The following is a 5235-nucleotide window of genomic DNA, read 5'->3' as shown; positions in this document are numbered from 1 at the left end:
CGTAACAGGTGTGTACACACGTAACAGGTGTACACACACGTAACAGGTGTGTACACACACGTAACAGGTGTGTACACACACGTAACAGGTGTGTACACACACGTACAGGTGTGTACACACAGGTGTACACACAGGTACAGGTGTACATACAGGTACAGGTGTGCACACACAGGTGTGTACACACACGTGTACAGGTGTGTACACACACGTACAGGTGTGTACACACACATACAGGTGTGCACACACGTACAGGTGTGTAAGTTTGTGTACATGCAGGTTCACACCTGGAGGCGATGTGAAGTTACGAACACCCGCTGGCAGGAGGTCACGGGACAGACCCCAGGTGCTATATGGGTTGACTGACTAAGATGACTGTCCGATGCACCACCTGTGTCCGCTCGATGTAATTTAGCTGCCCGGCGCTCCACTCGTTGTTGTGAGAGTCGCTCATTTGACCTCCACTATTGCTGGAGGGTGACTGCTTCCCAAAGCCCAGTAGCAGCGTCCTCCACGTACCACGTCCTCCATAGAGGATGAATTTGACACAGCTAAAATTGATGCAGTTATTTTAGCTGTGACGGTCCCACCTGATGACGGAGACTTGTGTTGCCTCCGAAACGTCGTGGTTTATTATTTTATTTTATTTACATTATTACTTTTATTAACTTTTAATTTTATTTTTTACCTACGTGACTTTACTGGAAAAAAAACCTAACAGTATGAATCCTTACAGTCACGAAATCTTCAAATCTAGAATATATGGGGTATCTTTGCATTTGTACAAATATGTGTATGCATGTGTGTGTGGACGCGTATTACATTAAATATATATCTAACTAAGCTTGTGATGGAGGCCCCGGGGGGACAGGCGTCTATGACGTTTCCTGGCCAAACTCCATTTGGCGGAGCCAGGAGACTGAATCCTCACCCTCGGGGTTCCTCCAGAAACAGAAAAAAATCCACTGCGAGTGGCCGCGTTGAATGTTCGAACGCTCACTGCGGAGGAGAGGCTGCCACTCCTCTGTTGGGAGCTGGACCGTACCGCCTGGATCTCTGTGAGATTCCGGAAGTCCGGTGGACTGGCTCTTGATCCAGTCACCATGAGGGGTGGACAGTCTTCCACTCGGGGCAGGAGGCTGTCAAACAACAAGGAATGGCTCTTCTTATGAACAAAATAATGAGGGGGGTGTGGGAGCATGGCGTTGAGGGTGGGAAGCTGTAGCCCCAGGCTACCGTGGGCTCGCCTTCCCATCAACCGGAGGCGAGGAGTGGTGGTCATGGTTGCTTATGCCCCCACCGAAGATGAAAATCAGTGGAGGGATGCAGGCAAGGCCCATGAGTCAGATGCCTTCTATAACTTCCAATCAAAGTAGCTCGCTAAAGTGGCCCCTCAGGATCGAGTTATACTGTTGGGTGACTTTAAAACCCGAGTGGGTCATGATGCTGGCACCTGGGCTGGAGTGATCGGAAAGCATTGACTCTATCAGCTCAATAACAATGGTAGCAGGCTACTATACTTCTGTGCAGCCCATGGGCCTGTAATCACCAACACATTCCATCATCGGTGCATCCACACATCATAAAATGCACGCTGGGTCAAGCAAGAACATCTGCTGGGCTATATATTGACAGAACAGCGAATGTGGCTCATGTCATTGACACCAGGAACTACCGTGCAATTAATCTGCCCACTGAGCATCGGCTGGTCATCTAAGATGCGCCTACCATTCTTCCACTCCGGTGGTGGGTGTCCATTTAGGACCCCATTCAAACCCACAGTGGCCTGCTCACAGCTAGTTGATGAAAGTTGCGAGCGAGAATTTAATCACCGCTTGCTGCTGGGGTTGGAATCGTTGCGTGTGCCCCTCTTCCTGCTGCCGAGGGGAAAGGGGCGACATCTCGGAATGTGGCTCACGCAGCTGAAGAATAAGGTGTTTTGGCTGGTTGAGAAAAAGCGACAGGCCCACTCCTGCCATTTACAGCATCCCACATCGCTGAAAAGAGGCTTGTGGATTCCGTATGTGGTTTCAGGCCAGGGCGGACCTGCACAAAGGTGTAGGGAATTCCAACATAACCTACATCTCAGCTTTATTCACCTGGTCAAGGCCTATGATATCATCAATGACCCTGGGCTCTTGGTAGTTCTTCGTGCTTTCGGAGTCCCTGACCCTCTGCTCACGATCATTAAGGACCTTCATGATGGTGAGCAGGCCCGGGTAAAACTACGTGGCCAGGAGTCGGAGCCATTCCCTGATCACATTGGCGACCATGTCGTTTGAGAAGCCTTACATGGCTGTTCCGGAAGAATCTTCATCTGGTACAGATACAATGGCAGGCTGATCGATGCTCAGGTGCGGCACACATAACATAACCATGCTATGTGTGTTAATTATCTGGTGATTTCTGCTCACTCAAAGGAGGAGTTGGAGGCACTACTGCTAGACCTCGAGCGTGCCACTAAGAGGTGAGGTCTCACCATCAGCACCACTAAAACTAAGCACATGCCTGAGTATTTTGTGCCAACAAACACTCCACCACCTCAACTCTCCATTGGTGATGGGACAGTTGTGGAGAGAGTGGAGGGTTTTCCATACCTGGGCAGTGTGCTTATGACCACCTTCGGTTTGACTACAGAAGTCTAACTCCGAATCAGTCGAGCGGCATTATCTTTTTATCGACTGCGTAATGTTGCGTGGAAGCTTTCTAGCAATAACGGAGGGCACAGGAGCGACGCTCACAACAACGGGCAGAGCGTCGGGCGGCTAAAACCCAGCAAGTTGGCATAGTAAGGGACACATGTGGTGCATCGGCCAGTCATGGGGAGCTGTCGTGTAGCGGATAGCGCTACACTGCGCTACGATCCTGGCGACCCAGGTTCCATTCTGGCTCACGTCCAACACCAGTGACGATTATTTGAACCGGTCCTGGGCCTCCCCTAGGTCGACTCAGCCTCAAATCAATACCTGGTGCGGTGCATAGTAAACATCGCTACTGGGGGAGAGAAAGGCGGGCGTGGTTCTGGCCACCCACCCCCTCCGTGCGGGCCTTCATAGGTGCTCGCTAACAGCACTTGCCCCTACAGTCTGTTGCAGGCTATACGGGGGATCTTTATCTTTGTGGTCTTGGAGGAGTCTCAAGTGACGGAAATTCGCCTCCAATGAAGCCGAGATCCGCTGCCGGGGCGTTGTCCACTCTCTCGAGGTGTGTGCCCTGCGTGCCAGCAAGGGGGGTCACGTCACCTGCGCAAGGAACGTGAGCTGACTCAGGCAGACAGACACGGTGATCGATGGATGCTGAACGAGGCCAACGTTAAATTTCGATGTAAAGCTTTCGTGACTGCAGGGATTCATCTTCTTGGTTCTTTCGGTAAAGTCACGTAGAAGGGAAATAATAAAATAATAAAAATAAAAGAAAATCAAATCAAATTCTCACGACGTTCAGACCTGTTCTTCACCTGAGGACGGCTGCTTGCGTTGTGGCCAAAACGTCGTGAGAATTATTTTATTACGTTTTATTTTATTAATATATTATTTCCCTTCTACGTGACTTTACCGAAAGAACCAAGAAGAGGCCAACGTTTTTGCTGGATAAGAGAAGTCATTGCGTGCTGCACGGCTGAAACGATCAACACGTCACTGCTTCTTATTTTAAGCAGGTATCTGGCTGTCGGTTTCATGAACTGCTATCACACCGCTCGTAATCAGAAGTGCGGTGGGAAGGACAACAAACTAAACACACAACAACAATCAGTTCTCAAGAAATGGGTTTCTGTTTGAGCCTTATGGGTCTCGTTGTGAGTCTATGGGTCTCTGTGTGAGTCTATGAGTCCCTGTGTGAGTCTATGGGTCTCGTTGTGAGTCTCTGTGTCTCTGTGTGAGTATAGGGTCTCTGTGTGAGTCTATGTGTCTCTGTGTGAGTATATGGGTCTCTGTGTGAGTCTATGAGTCCCTGTGTGAGTCTATGGGTCTTTATGTAAGTCTATGTGTCTCTGTGTGAGCCCATGGTTCTCTGTGTGAATATATGGGTCTCTGTGTAAGTTTATGGGTCTCTGTGTGAGTCTATGGGTCTCTATGTGAGTCTGTGGGTCTCTGTGTGAGTATATTGGCCTCTGTGTGAACCTACGGGTCTCTATATGAGTCTCTGGGTCTCTATGCAAACCTATGGATCGACATGAGGGAGACAAAGGCGGTCGCACGTGTTGTTAGCCACCCACCCCTTCGTTTTGCCTTACCGGCCTTCATAAGTGCTCGCTAACAGCACTTGCTGCAACGGTTTGTTACAGCCTACATGGGTGATCTTTGTCTATGTGCATTCGCGTGTGTGTACACGTGTTAATGCGTACGTACGTACGTGTGTGTGTGTCAGATTCCAATTCCGTGACTGGTGGGGCACGTTTAGGAAGAGCGCTTTGTGCGGGTTGCACTCCGAGCTCTCTGGGTCTGTCACGCGCACGCTTCCCTTGAATAGAGGGCGGCAGGAGTGAGCGTGCGTTTGTTGTGTGGAAGTGTGTGTGTGTGTGGGTGTGTTTGTGGGTGTGTGTGCACGTGAGTGTGGTGGGTGGGTGGGTGTGTAGATGTGTGTGTGTGGGGTGTGTGTGTGGTGTGTGTGTGTTTGTGGATGTGTGTGTGTGGGGGGTGTGTGGATGGTGTGTGGGTGTGTTGTGGATGTGTGTGTGTGTTTGTGGATGTGTGTGTGGGTGTGTGTGTGGGTGTGTTTGTGGGGTGTGTGCAAGTGAGTGTGTGTGTGTGGATGTGTGTGTAGATGTGTGTGTGTGTGGGTGTGTTTGTGGATGTGTGTGTGTGTTTGTGGGTGTGTGTGCACGTGTGTGTGTGGGTGGGTGTGTGGATGTGTGTGCGGGTGGGTGTGTGGGGTGTGTTTGTGGATATGTGTGTGTGTGTGTTTGTGGGTGTGTGTGCACGTGGGTGTGTGTGTTTGTGGGTGTGTGTGGGTGTGCGTTTGTGGATGTGTGTGCACGTGAGTGGTGTGGGTGGGTGTGTGTTTCAGTGTCAGCGGGCGTTGTTGCTACATCATCATCTCAGGAGGTGGGGTAATCTGAAACTAAACTAAAGTTTGTAATCTTGATTTGAAGCTTTCGTGACTGCATGAATCCATACTCTTTGGTTCTTTCGGTAAAGTCACGTGGGTAGAAATAAAATAAAATATTTCTACCGAAATAACCAAATAGTATAAAGTGTTCCATTCTACCAGGTAAAGCCCCAATGAGCTTTGCAGATA

This window comes from Lethenteron reissneri, chromosome 60 (assembly GCF_015708825.2).
Source record: "Lethenteron reissneri isolate LAM-NWPU_2019-01 chromosome 60, ASM1570882v1, whole genome shotgun sequence".
Taxonomy (NCBI): Eukaryota; Metazoa; Chordata; class Hyperoartia; order Petromyzontiformes; family Petromyzontidae; genus Lethenteron; species Lethenteron reissneri.
The sequence above is the reverse complement of the archived record's forward strand: the minus strand, read 5'-3'. Positions refer to the sequence as shown.